The 16,740-nt window shown below is 35.9% G+C and overlaps 1 protein-coding gene across 6 annotated transcripts in view; it reads left to right on the forward strand.

Annotated features, from left to right (window-relative positions):
• The window catches only part of TBC1D5 (TBC1 domain family member 5), a 316,631-nt gene that overhangs the window by 89,729 nt on the left and 210,162 nt on the right, over positions 1–16,740 (forward strand). Inside the window, exon 4 of one of the 6 annotated variants that reach the window (XM_039703260.1) lies at positions 10,625–10,701. The exons of the other annotated variants lie outside the window; for them this stretch is intronic. The gene's annotated coding sequence lies outside the window, so the exon portion shown is untranslated. The remainder of the gene's footprint in view (positions 1–10,624; positions 10,702–16,740) is intronic. 6 annotated transcript variants of the gene reach the window in all.

Genomic DNA, 16,740 nt, shown 5'->3' on the forward strand with positions numbered 1-16,740 from the left:
CCTGTTTATTGTGCACATCTGGTGCAGTCACTATGCATTTTCTCATTCACTTGCTGGCATTTTTAGTGATTGTGGCATAAATCACCTTGCTAATCAGAAACATAAGTGACGGGAAGTCATCTCCTTTTTTTGAACAATGGGAAAAAACATATGGCTTCTTAGACAGGACTTGGCTGTTATACTATTTATGTGGCATTATATTCTGTATTTAGAATTTCATATTAATTGCCTTGGTTTGATTGAAGGCATAGAATGCCCTGTGGTTTTGGCCAAAGTACTTGTTTTATGATCTACTCATGATTCCTTCCATGCTTAATATCTGTTGTATTTGTCTGTATCAAAAAATGGAGCTGAACATGCAGGCTGTATGTATTTTAAAATATGATAAAATGGTTTAAAATGCTTTTTAATCAATATGATTAAAATGAATGGTGTGTGTTCTGAGTGACACGATATAATAGAAGGGTGTTAGAAATTGTGTGGCATAGTGAACAAGAGAAAAGAAATGTTTGCCCTTATAGGAAACACATATATTCTAAACTTGCCTTTCTGCACAGAAGAGGACTGTAGAAAATCAGACAAGGAGGAGGTGAGACTGGTAGTTTTTGTGAGGCAAGTTTATTGATAATTGTGCTTCTGAATTAAAATTCCCTGTGGGATAAAACATATAATAAGATGCCAAAATTATATTAACATGTGAGAAAGATAATTGCACCCAAAAGCAATTCATGTACAATATCATTTTTGTGTATCTAGTTCTTCTTCTTACATGAATGTTTTGCACTTCATTTTGTGTCACTTGTTTTGTGATTCCTGGCAGTGTTTACTCCTTTAGCCAAATAGTTTAGTATTAATAATAATTACTATGAAGAATTTTTAGTAGCCTTTTGAAAGAATATATTAATTTATGGCCAGTGGTTCAGCATTTTATTTACTGTTATATTACTTCTTTTAAATAATTAATTAAACATGTAACCTAATTCAGTAGTGTTATTGACCAAATTTCTCTAACCAGTGTGGAACTTGAGGTTATTACATAGTATTGGAATACACTAATTGTCAGGAGTCTGTATATCTAAAGAAGATCTTTATTCTCTGCCAGGAAACTCCTGAATAATTACAAAAAATGCTCAATTAAGTACGTTATGATTAAGAATTTCACGTGGGGCTCTTGAAATCAAAGGAGGTAAGCAGGATGTAAAAGGAGACCATCCCAAGCGACTAGACCTCTCTGGCATTACAAATTCTGCTTCACTGGTAATAAAGAAAAACAGATAATGAAAGAACGCAGAGTAATGCTAAAAAGCACCTGTTAAACCTTACAATGGGAGTCTTCATCTTCTTCACTCAGGTGTGGGTTTAAATGCACATTGTAGAGGTGCTGCTTTTGAAAGCTTGTCAGAAGGTATGCTTTTGCCCAAGAATTTGCCTTCTGCTAGGAATTGTGAAAAATCCTGGGAAGAATACCTGGAACTAACTGATCTGACATCCTTAAGATTACTTATGCAAAAACAGAGGAACTTCAAAAATAACAGGACAGCATATCACCTTAATTTTTTTAATAGCTGCTCGCTGTGAGTTTTCTGCTGTTTCTGCTTTTATCATACATAGTGGAACAGTAATTTCACGAAAAATTTTCAAATTTTGTGTATTAGTTTAACAGGAAAAATTCTTCACAATTACTCTGAAATACGCAATTACCCCTATTAAGTGCCTTTAAATGCTAAGAAAAAGGTCTCATCTTTAAAATTGTCTCTCTAAGTTTGATTTTATACATCTTATTTTTTAGCATTTCTTTTTCACAGTTTCTACTCACTAAAAAGACCAGCCATAAACAAATGCACATAAGCTCCCTAACTCAGTCAGTATAACTTGGGCATTTTAAGTGGACCTTTATGTGCACCCTTAAGTAAACAATGTAATTGAATGCATGTTTGATTTTGGTGTGGTTCCAGGTTAGCCTTCTAGTTTGGATAAGGAATGTATCTTTGAAGCAGATTGTCCCCACTGTGCTTATGTTCATACTGCAGAGTTGTGTCAGCATTGGGAAAATTGATTTATTTTGGATTAAGTTAACTTGGAAGTTTGCACACCATCAGTGTATAAATTGACTTATTTTGTAATAGCTGCTAGGGGTCTTTTGGTCTTGAACATGACCAGCTCAAATTAAACCCCCCTAAAAGATGTTTTGCTTGAATATTTGTCCTCAGGATTAACTATTTCATTCTACCTGTCAGCCCACATTGAGGAGTTGTCACTTTTTAGAGTTGTGAATCTCACAGAGGTACCCAATGGAACACTTTGTGATTTGCGCAAAGTTCTGATGGTCACCAGGCTTTTACCAATGCATATATTTTTAATTATGCAAGTGGAATTACTGTCGTGAAGTTTGGTTATCATATTTAAATACTGAGTAAGTGGCAAAATTATCTCTTCTCCTTTGACATTGTACAGGAATGAAACCCACAAGTCAGCATTAGGTGCAATGGCAGAGGACTAAAAGGGAAAGGATAAAGGAGATGGTCATAAAATTGGGAGATGGAAAAGAATAAAGCTCTTGTACAATAAATATAATCCAATATTTTTCAGAGGCATAAATCCACTAGTGGTGTAGTCTGTTAAGGGAAAACTGTTTTATTTACTTGCGTGAATTATGGACAGAGGTTTTTACTTTATGCTTTTGTTCCTGATAATTTAGACATTTTCTCTTTGAAATAATTAGATGAGATATAAACTGTAGACTTAAAATTTAAGGCTCCTTTCAAAATGGATAATGGTATAGTTCCCCTCTTCACCCTAAACTCAAGGTTACTTTTGCCCAACACAGTGTAAAAAAATACTGTGGTTATGAAACCATCAGACATTTTGATGAGACACAATTTAAAACACCAGTCAATGAGCTGCAAAGTTCACTTTCTTATATAAATAGTCAAAAACAACGCAGGAGAGGGTTAAAGACTGTGTTAAGATAAAATCATTCTTCTAATGAGGATTGTGGATAAAATCATTTACTTCATGTTAATACAGTTATTTAAAACTTAAATTTTGAGTTTACAACCATCTGTCTCAAGGGCTAAGCTCACTATAAACTATTATAATCATTTAAATAAATAGAGGAAAAAACAATCCGTTCAATATGTTGAATCAATATGTCATGCTTTGAATATCTATATAATTTTCCTCACATTAGGATCCATGGCACATGTACGGTACAATATGGTCTATAAATAGGCCTGGAAAGAATATGACTGGATCTTGGACTGCAAAGGGAATGATAGTGCTCCCCACAACTTGGTATGTGGTATTGCCTAGCAGCCATCATTCCCTGTAATCAGAGTGTAGTTCAAAACATAACCTAATGGAATTGAAAGAAGGCAGATTTTGATGGCTGCAAGGTAGCAGAGCATATCTTTGTTCTTTCCAGTGTCCAACACAAGCAGAATTTCCATTTGGTATATGCATTTCATTCCTTGCTTGGGCTTGGGAGAAAAACTGTCCTTTTCTGCTCTCTCCAGGGTGGTCAGTGCTCCCATCCAGCTGGCTTGGCCGAAGGAATTAATTGCACATGGCTAGAGGAGTCCATGTTTCCTTTCAGCACCCAGTACAACAGTGAATGTGTGTTGTACAGTCATGCATCACTGTGACTCTGTACAACAGTGACTCTACTGACTTGGAAAACATAGATTGGAGCCTGAGCTATAAGCCTGAGTCGCTCAGAGTACTGATGAAAAGAAAAGAGGAAGTGAGGGATGGTCAGACATGGCTGAAATTCATATAAGTGTGGCTCTAAGAGAGATTTATAATGCCTAGGTTTCAAGTCAGCATTTTGGTCCTTCTTTTTCATCAATTCTTATTCTTTCACTGCTAAGAACTATTTAATAATTTTTTTTAAAGATTCACAGACTGTATTATGAAAATATGATGAAAACATGGATGTTGTTAAAATAAGTGCTTTGCAGTATTTAAGATAGTATGTATACAGTCTAAAAACTCTGTAGAAAGAACAACATCTAAGTTTGTGTAACTGAAAATACCAGCTCAATTATTGTAAACTGTCAGTGTACTTCTATCACGTGGAAACAGTAAAATTATATCTGTATTGTAGTAATGAGAGAAAGGACAGCAGTGAGGGAGTGGTAGAAGCAGAGTAGGTCCTAAAGCACATTCTGGGCCTCCAGTCCATTAACTACGTAATTTGAGAAGCTGCCATGTTCTTCTGAATTATGGAACAAGAAGTCTCTTGAGGCTTTACAGTGACATCACAAACTATTAAAGGTTTGGTTTTGATGTCACTAGAATCCCTTGATGAAGTCATGGCCCAGTAATTCATTTTTCATCTTTATTTATGCTGAAATTAAAAATTCTTAGGGCTAGATGGATGGATGAAGCTTCTTTATGTTGTGTTCCTGTTATTGTTGGACGTAACATACCATTCCAAGGATATTTAAAAAGATATATGCACTATTTCTCTTAATATCATGTACTGCTGTTCTGCAGTTGAATCTAAATTAAAGCAAGACAAATGAGTGTCTGTTGTGTGGATGGAGAATATTAGGATTAGAGGAGAATACTGAAGATAAGAAATTTGGTTACTTGTTTCTCATGTGTCACTGACTCAGGCCATGTGAGCCTGTAAGTCTTGATTGAAACCATGCTGAAATCTTTGTGTGCCTCCCTTAAAAGAGTTCCATGTGAACACAGGAAAGTGTAGTGTTGCATATATATGGAGTATTTTACACCATTGGAACCTTAACATATGGTTGTGGGTGTCACCTAGCATTCATGTGCCTCAAACTCTGTATCCATAAGATGGGGGAAATGCTTTGCAAGGTAGTTCAATTCAGTACTATTTGGAAATCACTGTGGTTTTCATAAAGAACAAAGCTGTGTTGGGTTTTTTCCTGAAACAGTCACAGTCTGTTGTTGACTGATGGGCACTCTTAAACACCTAGAATCAAATTCCTGGTCAGAATGCAAATACTGAAAACTACTAGTACAATAATATCTACTGTTCTACAATAGTATTAGGTAAATTCTAACCATTTGCATGCTTGGAACCATCCTAACAATGTTTTGTGTAATTCTCTTCTCAGTTTTATTCCTATTTCTCTCCTTTTGATATAATATTTAAGAAAATTTGGATCATCTTATTAAGTTATATGAAACACCTGGTTTTTTCAGCATTTTGTTTTCCTAGATGGCTCAGGCAAATTGCCTGGTTTTACTCTGAAGTTCAAAATTCTGTAAGTAGAATGTAAAAATATCTTAACTTTTCTAGACATTCTTTAGTTTCTTCAGCAGCAAAAATACACATTTGTTTATCTAGATCTGTTCAGACTTATGCATGCTAAGACCCATTTGAAAGCTGAAGTCTCTATGTAATTTATTTTCAGTGTGTAGTGTAAACTGTTGTGCTGTATATACATTTTATATTTATGTCAGAAAAGGGTTGCAGAGGGGTACTTTAAAACCACCTTTTTGGCTCTAAATAGCTATTGTGTACATATGGTAAGGTACTGCTGCTTAACAATTAGTAACTGCTTTGATGAAACTAAATTACATGTTTAAGTTCCCATCAGGAAGTCGCTTCACATATCTGTATTAATGTATTCAAGGCTCGAGAAGGAAAGTTAATTTTCCAGCTTAAATATTTAATTCAAGCTTAAAATTTAGTCTGTAATTAGAGCTCCCAAATGGCAGGAACATGGAGTATTTGTCCATTTTAATTAGATTGTTGTTTACCTATTAATTATATATCATATCTTGTCATATAGTTTTGATGGTAACAGATGGTGCTAGGAGTTAGTAAGGGTTTGAACAAAATAAGATTTCACATGATTTATTAAGTTGCACTTTATTAGTGAGTGGTCTGCTTTTGTCAGGTTATTCTGTGGAATAAGAAGTTCGAAACATTTCATTAATTTTGGTGATTACTCTCTATGTGAAAATATCTAACTTAAACAACAATTCCAAAAGGGGCATTCATTTTTTTAGAGGAAGTTGAAATACATCTTGTATTTCTCCAAAGTTATTGCCTCTGCACATGACAGTAAACTTACAGCTACTTTTATTTCCCCCCTAAATTTTGTGCATAGGGTTTTTTAGGAGCAATACTTCTTTTATTGGCAAAGAATACTGCAGTTGTTTCAGAGGTGAAAGACCTGATTCAGCTATAAAAATTTTCTCTTCTGCACAGAATCCATTTTCAAATTTCAGTGCTGAAAAACCCAGCATATCAATTTGTTCATTGGTGCTTCCAAAACACAAACGTGTATACATACACAGCCATCTCTGTAGCAAGCATTTAAATATACAAGGTGATTGAGATTTTTCAGTGTTCTGTAGTTGTGGAGCCATCCCATATACCTTCATCCTGTATGTGAACAATTTTCCAATTCTGAGGCAATATCTACTGCTGATGCAGTTCACCTAAATTCTTGAGTCCTGTAAGTATGTCCATGAAATGTAAGTATGTCTTCCATCAACCAGTTTTTTGATGAAATTAAGGCAGGTTACCCCACACTGAAAGCCACGTGCACACATCTGGAAATCATGTGGTACCTTGTGATATTTTGGAGTTCTCACTTAAATAGTCCATAAGACATGGGACAGAGGAAAATAAATAAAAAATGAAATAATGGAAATCTCTACTGAGTTTTGGAGCATTAAAAAAAGAAAAAGAAGGAGACTGAAAGAAATTTCAATTCGCTTTATGACACAAGTGAAAAAGGGAGAATTCAAAAAGATACTTAAGTAAATAAGATTGTATAGTGGAGGTTACAGGAAGGATATGTTATTTCTTGAAAAAAGAGAGCCTTAAAATGGGTGAAGATTGAGCAGATGTGTGCATGAGATGTTGCTGAAAAACACTGGTAAATGGACAGTGGTTTTCTTTATGGGGAGTTTGCACAGTGAAACTAATCAGCAATGGAGCTTAGCAGTGTGGTGTTTGTGGGTGGTTTAGCAGTGATTCAGGAGTGTTTGAGCTTTTAATTCCACTTTATCATAGATCATTTGATCTATTCTAATTTTGGTCACCAGAGGGAAGAGATCAACGACAAGTTTCTTAAGTCCAGGTCAATTCAGCAGCTCTGTTACAAAGCTGAGTAAATAAATCATTATTTTGTGGCAAACCAGTCTTCCTGTTTTCACTAGTTGCTTTCAGGATACCTTGATAGCCTAATCCCCTTGGGACATAATATTATCTGAATAAATGAAGATCCTTTTCCTGTAATCCTCCCTTTTTTATAAACTAATTACATACTTCTGTTTTCCTTCCTCCTTCCTATTTTCCCCTCTGTCAACTTAAAAAAACATGCACGATCATCAGAACTGTACCTGTTTCTTGACATTGACCATGACTTCAAAGAGATGGTAAGAGTCAAGAGTTTTGCTAGTGAAAAGTAAACAGATGGCCGCAGTACACACACTGATTTCAAGGCTTGCTTCAGTGGGCGACTTGACAAACAGTAGATCTACAAAACTGCCTCCTTGTTCTGGCACTCGCTTTGTCCTCACACCAGCAGCAACAGATGCTTGATGCTGACACTAGTTCGGTTTTTCCCCGCATAACTTTGGTCACATACTCTGAGTTAGATTTACTGTGACCCCTCTCTTGTTTCATAATTGTCCCCATTAGCATGATTGCTACCTTAAAAAGTATTGATAAGTATGTCTGTGTTCAAATCAACTGGAGGTGGGGTGAGTAGGGGGAGGTGTTTGGGAGTGTGTATGTATCTTGGATGTGTTCCCAAGGCGAGGATCGTTTTATCACCACCTACATCTAAAAAAGAACCACTATGCTGAAATTGTGCAGTTTGATTAGCTAGGAAGAGCTAAGTGACTTGGCCTATTGCCTCTTGTATGTGTGAAAAGATTACCTTCTAAAAATGCGACCTTTTATCCTCTTTTGCTCAGATCCTGGATTTTTCCCTGTGATTTGTAGAGCTGTGTTAATAACACAGAAAACGGCATTCAGTTGTTAGCGATGGAGATATAAGTGATTATAAAAACATTATCACAAGATAGAAGTAGTAAAAATATTCTACTTGCTGAGCTTGCACCATCAGAATTTATTTATACATTTTATGCAAAAATACAGGGTTAATTTTTTTTTCCTTTGACCCTGTATATCAAATGTGATAAAATATGCTATCCTGCAGCTAAAAGCAGATGGAAAAATAAATTGAAGAACAGCGTTTAACTGCAGTCTTATCCTAGTTCATATAAAAATATTACAAAAATAAAACAGAGACATAACTGGGTCATTGAAATGTTCTTTAAGAAAGCCTGCTTACGCAACAAAATTACCCCATTTTCAAATACTGTGGTTCATAACATTCAAGGAAAAAAAAAGGATTTTGAAATATAGTAGCATGAATTTTGTTTTTAAATTAGTTTATACTCTTTGGAGTCAATCATTCATTGAGAAATTTTTTGTTTGTTTCTTTTGCAACATTATAGAAGTAGTGGGCTTGCATTAAAGCTTTTTTGTGGACATTTGAGAGTTTTGAGTCATCGCTTCTAATTTATTGCAGTGCCTAGCAGGGCTTCAGTTGTGCTCCCTTACCTTTCTTTGGAATATCAGTGCCATTTGTAGTTTTTAGAATAATTCTCCTTCCATGCTTGAGTTTGTAAGTAGATTTTGAAAAATACACAATTCAGTAAAATCTGTTGGTGTGAATGCTCTGATAGTGAATGCAGCCAACAGTGACATTCTGTAATTTCTCAGCTCTTGGCCAAGTCTGGCTCAGATATCAGACTGAGAAGCACTGAATCTCCTCTACAGAGTCACCTGTTTCTCTCCATCATTATCTAAGCAACTGCAGCTTCTAGTCTGAGTCTGTAAAGCCTAATTTGACTTAGAAATCTTAAAGAAGCCTAAGTTAGGCAGTTTTAATAACCCCAGGAGTAGAAATGTGAACACCAGATAATCATGTAGGAGCATCAGAGTGAAGCTTATTCTTTATGCAGATGGAGATTTCAAATAAGAAAAGTGGGATTCTTACAAAAAGGATTGCAAGAAAGAAAGCAAGATTCATAGAAGATGAGTAATAAAATGCCATTCATCAAATATGCAACCTTTATCAGTGCCTGTAATACAACAGACCTAGCTGGTTGATAGCACTGTGTGGGGAAAATGGCTCAACCTAAACTGATTATGTTGGGGATGTTAATGCTATTACATTTGATTTCAAAAAATGCACTGCTTTGGTGGTCATTCATAGAAGTGCTATCCACACCATTCCATGATACTAACTAGACAAACCATACAGGGTGGGTAGTAAAATACCAATATGGAAAAAAAATATGCTACCAAAAGGTAGTTGTTCTAGTACAGAACAGTCAGGTTAAAATTCTTTTAGAAGAAAAAAAAATCTTGTCTTCACTGAATATGAGTGCTTTATCATAATTCTTTAAAGGAAAATGGAAAGCATATGATAAACCTTTAATACATGCTGTCAAATTGTCTACAAAAATGGCCCATGTGTTGAAAGAATAAGTATCATATAAGGAGACAAGTACTTAACAAAGAGACTTCTTTTCATCTCTAGTCCCCTTTTTCAGATTTAGCTGTTGCTGCTATAGCTAAGGTCAGCATCTATATAAATAAATAGTAGGATTAGTTAAGAGCTGTTCTGAAACTGCCTACACAATTCTTGGATCCATGAAAGTTTTTCCTTGTGATTTTTTTTTTCCTCATTGAGTTCACTTTTGAGTTGGGTTGATGGTGATCCTTTGCTCAGAAAGTAATGAGCATAATTTAGTTTTGAATTCGTCAGAGATGCACTCAAAGAGAGGGTAAGTTGCAAGGTATGAGTGTCAGTGATTAACAATCATTTACAAATAGAGCTCCAGTTTAAAAAGGTGTAATAAATAAGAGATGATTGGCTCTAAATGTCTTCCTCTTGATGCAGAAGTGTGAGAAGAGCTTTTTTCTCCCCAAGTTTTCTTCATATATTTTCATAACATTTTGATATTGAACCCTAGTAGAGAATGTACTTTATTTCAGCAAAAAGGATGGGGCAGTACAACAGTCAACTATCAGGTGAAAGAACCTACTGTTCACGTTATGGTTCCAGTTGCAAGGTCTGTTTATGAGAATAGAAACTTTGAAAAATTTCTGGTTTACATTATTCATAGTAGAAGAAAAAAAATTCCCTGAGCCCAAAGTTAATTTTAAACTCAGAAGAACTGTGATGGTAAGAGGGGAGAAAGAGGGTATTTGTTTCTGACAGTAGTGGTGGCTTATGTCAGCTTAGTCGACATGAAACTGCAGAATGAAGAGCTCATAGATGGTGGTCCTCCCTAGAAGAAAAACATTATTGTTTTAATTTAGTAATCCTTGTTTTGATGACTACACATTTTATTTTAAGACACTTGGCATGTGTTTTTCTCTATTCACATTTAGGGTCCATATTTAACAGGATTAAATTCTTTAGGTTCTTTCAAGGATTTGTACAAATTGTTGTGATAAAGTTATAGATTGGATACAAGTCGAAGTCAACAGTAATCTGTGTTTACCAATACTTAATATTTGTTTGGTATTCTGGTTTCTCTGAATAATATATAGCATCGTAAAAGAGCTTATTCTGACTAGCATTTTTATGGGTCTGTTTTGTAGAGGAGTCAAGGTCTTAAGGGAGCACTGCTTCTCCATCCTTGCTGTATTCTTCCATGTCAGATCAAGACACATGACAGGTCAGTGGAGGAAGGTTGTGCCACACGCTGTTTTCTCTGTCTTTCCTGGAGGGAAACGGATTTTTAGCTTATTGTCATTCTGATACTCTTTGGAAAAGCTAGAAGTGTGGGGTAGTGGTTTACCAGTTACCTCCTTCCCCTATATATCCAGCAAATCTGAAGCTATGGCATCTTACACGACTGTACGCTGATATTCCAAGTGTATAAAATTATTGTGTGATCTTACAGACCATATGTGCTGCAAAAGATAGCCATACTGGCATGAGTTAAGGCTATAAAAAGAATCTTTACTCCAAATTTACTGATTTAGGTTAGACCCTATGCATTGTTTTACTTGTAGATTTTTTTTTGTTTTGTTTTATGCCCTTTTTTGATCACGCTTCAGTATTTAAACTCCTTCAAATGTGCAAAGATTAAATGTTTAATAAAAATTGCTTGTTGTTTTCAACATCTGTGTTCAGAGAACAATGGCCCACTGGAGTGCAGAAAGCTTGTAAAGTTTTCAAATGTATTGAGAATGACAGAAAGTTCAGTGAAGAGTTTGCTTTCCTCATTACAGAACTACTTCTGTGGCTGCGATTACACTAAGAGCATCTTTAATTGCTTTAAAATCTGAATGCATGATAAGAATGGATTAATTTGATTTTTCTGTTACTACAAGTAGCAGATGGTTTATGTCTTAGGAATGCTCATGTTGTAAAATGAGATCCCCAGCTCATTCGTGATTGGTCACTGTTAATGAAGCATGCTGTGCTGATTATTGATTTAGAAAATGAGGATGACATGAGTATTGTGTGTGTTGCTGTAATAAATTAAAGAGGAGTATTTTAATAGCCAGCAGACATACACCTTAAATAACATGAAATATTTGATTTTCTATTCAGGTGGTCTCTGCCCTGTCAAACTAATTTTATTGTTTATTAAAAAGATGTACTTTTATAGTTTCAGCTAACAAGCAGATGGTCGTCTTTACTTATTTCTGTTTTGTATTGCTGTATGACCGATCAGATGCATGATAGGAACCCAAATTAGCTTGTTGTTTGCAAAGCAATGGTGTAGCCATGGGAGGAAGTCTTTTGTAGGTATGGCTCGTGTGTGTGCATGTGTGTAAGTGCGCATACGTGCCTGTGTAGGCATGGCTTTTCCTGTATTCTGTAAGTTTAATCTTCATTAGCAGGGAATGCAGTTAAATGTGCTGGAGTGCATTATAAGTTATTTCAGTTTCATTTTTCAGTTTCACCTTCAAAACTTCGGAAAGAGAGAAAGGGGAAAAGTATTTTAAAACCTCCCACCTATCCAGAATCACATAAACCAAATCGTAATTTAATGTTTATTTAATCTTGTTACAGATATCATAAACAAGAATTTGTATGGTAAAAATCAGAGCAGTGTTTTGTATTCACTTGTTTCCATGATTTGTAAGCTGAATGTGTTATAAACAACTGTGGATTGTGGTATAAATCAAGATTCAGTGCTGTGTGTGTGACCCCTGAAGCAAATCATGGTGTTGTGCTGTACATTATACGGAATGATTTCTAGTGCTGCAGAGCTCCAGTAGCACTGTAGTCTGTTAGTAGAAGGATGGAGAGAGCAATTTTGATGTGATGCAGTGTGTGCTGCATACGTGTATATACAAGAGCACACTCATGTCATTACTTTCCTCTTCATTAAATTTTTAGAGGCACCCATCTAGAATATGCTTACAGCCAGCAAAAATTTGGGGTTCCCGAACCCCAGTGCCTGCTTCACTGCACCACAGAAGTTCTCCAGGGGAATGCTGGTAGTTAGTGCTACCACAAAACTCATCCCTGATGCCGAAACTGTGAACACTTATGTTACTCAAGTGATTGCTTTTCCACAGGTGACACTGCAGACTTCGTGGTGAATAACAGCTGTTGCCTTCAGCAATTTTCAAACTGAAAGTACACTGTTAGAAACCGTCAGCCTAAATTCATTCATGAGAATGAACGTTGACTTGAGGATCTGGAGAAAAACTGGGGCAAAGACATTGGTAATTCAGGTGTACATCCAACTATCCTGATGGTGTTTAGGAAAGGCTGGAGCGCTGTGTGCGCTGTGAGAAGAGGTACTTAACATGCAAAGTCAGTAAACAGAAGGTTACAGAAATGGTGGAAAATTCTCATCACTGGTGCTCATGGTTTTCAAAGTGTTTTAAAGATGATAGTTTTGGAACAGTATAGCTATATCTGTGTTCCAGCAGAATATGTTCAGGTTTGGAAGTCCAAAACACGCAGGTGAGCTAGTGGAACAGGTACCATGAATTTGATGGTGATTTTGACAGCAAAGTTCTAATATTTTTTTATTTCATGAACTGTAGAATTTATGGAAAGGTAGTAGTTTTTGTGTTGGAAAGCAATTAATTATAAAATATGATGCTTTTTTAATGTGTTTGGCAGATTATTCATTTTGGAAATGGTTAGCTGATTATGATGGAGGATCTGTGTCCTAGCTTTGAATCTTTTCTTTAGCTTTAACTACATTTGAACTGTTCTTACATGAAATTATTTTATTGGTAATGGTCAAGCTCACTATTCTTAATACATGTGTCTGAAATCTTTCCCTTAAAAGCTTCTCTGAGGAGCTTTGATCCAGATAGTCTGGGAGATAGCAAGGTGGAGGATTGAGTTAGTGAGGCGATTTACCTCACATTGTGTCCTGACTCACCTGAATTTATCACCAGTGAGCAGTCAGTAGCAAGCTGTGCCACCGGTCCCTGACAGCTCTCTGTTCTTCTCTAGCATTTGGTGAAATGTCCCTCTCTTCACCTTTACAGCCACTGCTCTTCTCACCCATGGAAGGAAGTTGCATTTTGATCCCAGAATTTACTGCTCTTTTATAACTGCCTCTTATCTGTCTCAAAAGGTGCCTTTTTATTAAATTATATAGTTTCTTTGGAAAATACCCTCTTTTGAGGGCAGGTGGGAGATGTTTTATCCCCTGCTGGCAGCTTCTGGGAGAGAATTAGTGTACTCTGCAAAAGTATGGCAGGGATTCCATTTGGTGCTTTTTCCGTTGTGGCTTGACCCCAGCATGTTCTGCTCTCATGTTTCTGGTAAAGCTGTGTGCTAGAGCTGTAAGCTTGGCTGCAAAGTGTATTACAATATTGAAAAGAATACAGTTATCCATATGGTAAGTATTTAATCTGATTATGTTTATAATTTTGACCTTCTGCTCTTCAAGAGGCTCAAGCAAGTATAAGGCTTTCTGATGCTCTTTTTGTGGTCATTGAGACAGTCATCTGCAAAGAACTTCGAATTTCATGTGTCTGTACCTGTCCACGAGGAAAGCATTCCTCCACAGAGTGCCTGACTGAGAGGATTCTGAATATATGTTAATACAAATCAAAAAATTGATCTTCTTACAGAAAATGTAAAATGGAGGGGGCAAAAAAGGGAATATCAGAACTTCTCTGGTTCTGCAGAGGAGATAGGGTAGTGAGAGTGTGTCATCGCTGTGTCTCTGCCTGTGCCTCAGTCCAAAAGTACAATTGCTCTTTTTATGTAAAGTTGCTTTGAATTAGGAGGAATGTTACAGATGTGGCAACATGGGCTTTCACTGGAAGATGTTCTCTGTCCTTTAGGAGTGCTGCGTGGCTGTGGCTGGATAGATTTTTTTTAGAGATGTTAACAAGGGCAGATTCAAAAAGATAGATGCATGCTTATCTCTTCACGCTTGTGATAAAAATCAATGGGAATTTAAGAGCTTAGGATTTAAATACTTACAGTTTGGAACTATCCCAAGATCCTTGACATCAAAAAGGCGATGGCCTCGTTTTATGCAGATGTCCTAGCACTCAAAGGGTGCATAAATTATTGCACCACTTATCAATTTCTCTTTAATGTATTCTTCTCTTATATCTGGGACACTGTTAATAGAGGAAAAGGATTAAAAAGCATAAAAATAACTTGTATGTAAGTTTCTTTGAGTTGAATTTATATCAGTCAGCCTGTCAGCACTAACATATGGGAAATATAGTTTCGCTACCATGCATAGCAGGGGCTAAAAGTGCTGTTTAGACCATGTGCTCAACTCCTACAGAAAAGGGACTTTATATCACTCGTGCAGCCCACTCACAAATTTAAGGGGTGACATCCATGGATTCTGAATACATGGTAACCCAAATATTGATCTTGTTACAGAAAATGTAAAATGGAGGGGCAAAAAAGAGATACAGAAGTTCTAGATTTGAAAAGAATTTTAGTAAACTTTAAATACTCAATTTTTTAAAAAAGCTTATTATATTGATATTGCTGTATTGAAATAATAATTGTACATAATCGGGAATTTTCCTGTAGCTTTTCCATGTCTTGGGCTAACTTGCAATAACATTTAACATCTCCTTGTACAAATTACTGTAAACTAGTAAAGATCCCTACTGTTTTTGTTTTGTTTTGCTTCCTAAAGCCCCCTGCTGCTGTTGATTACACCTAGATCTGCTACTGATTGGAACTGCTAAAAGGCAAAAATAGTGTGGATGGCTTCTGAATCATTTAATTGTTGAACTAATAAGATGTTTTCACTGGGACCTAATAGAACAGATCATATTAATAAGTATGTATGCTGTCCATGAAATTTCCGATTGCTTTTTCGTAATTTTTGTAGATATGGATGTAGGAGTCCCAAGCTTAGTTAGTTATATTTTTTAATAACATTACTGCATGTGGTTTCAAGAAAGAATGGGGAGCGTAACCTACCCAAGACAGTGGTACAGTAGAGATTTTTCTTACTGGAGTTTATGTATTTTTAGTGGTGTGTAAATGTTCTATGGGCATATTGAATTGAATAGATAATTTCATGGACAAGATGTATTCAGTCTTATGTTAATGCTACTTTTTAATAGCTATATAATACACACTGCACGTTGTGCATTTGAACCTTGAAAAATTGCTTTCCTAATACATTAATGCTTGCCAAACAATGCCCAAATTTGTCCTAGGGCTATGTTGGCTTATCATGAAAGAACCTCTTCTCATTCAGTAGTCTGTCAGTGTCCATCCAACCTCTTACCTCTGGTTGAAAAGAAATTTATGAATATATGCAAGGTAGTCCTAAAATGAGAAATATCCAAAACAGATCATTATTCATGAAAGTTAAAATTTGAATTGATGGCTTTCCTATAATCTTGGTTACATTATTTTTAATATGTAATGTAAAGAATTTTCAAGAATAAAGGTGAAATTATTATTTGGGGAGGACAGGGAAAAGAGAGGAGAGGGAGGGAGTCTAAGGCTGACTTAATGCCTTGTAAATCTGCAGCAAAACTGGTAGTTCAGTACTAAGCATCCAGAAAATAATGCTGCAGAGCAACTCTTGAATTACACACAGTGGAGAAGTCCACCTCCCATTATGACTTTAAGCTAACTCTTTCCAGGACTTCTCCAGATTTCTTCCTCTTCCTACATAAATATAATCCCTCCACGTGCTTTGGGTAAGGCAGCAGTAGGGACCTGCAGAATCTGCAGTTTCCAAATCTTTCTGATCGTGTCAATTTGATCAGCTAACCTTTTCTTTACCCAGTCATACCTTTCATCTCAGACAGATCTGTGTCACCTAGATTTTAAAATAAAGTTTTCATTTTACCATTTTGTATACGTTTGCCTCTGACAGTGAGAACAAATTCTGTTTTCACCCGTATTGCTCTTTTGGCAGCCATTTTACTTATCAGTCAGCTGAATGCTGTAGGGTTTCAGTTCAGGGAAATGAAATTGTTGTTCATAACAAGTGGTTTCTGGTAATTATTTTCTTCATTTGTGAAAGGCATTATGTTCTGACAGATAGTATCTTGCAACCTCTTCTTTTCTTGTGGTCACTTATGTTGAAATTATCTTGTAGTAAAAGGAGTAGCATCATTTATCCAGCAAAGGTAGTATTTTACCTATATAGTAATATATATGTTGCATTAACAGACTTCATACCCATACATGCATATTTCTGACTACTTAAAGAATGGGAGGAAGAAAAAGTTTGAAAAGTCATACCTTGTTAGTCTAAGCATAGTGAGAGAATGGAGAAAACTGG

Source organism: Passer montanus, unplaced genomic scaffold (genome assembly GCF_014805655.1).
Source record: "Passer montanus isolate IOZ18808 unplaced genomic scaffold, ASM1480565v1 scaffold10, whole genome shotgun sequence".
Classification (NCBI taxonomy): Eukaryota; Metazoa; Chordata; class Aves; order Passeriformes; family Passeridae; genus Passer; species Passer montanus.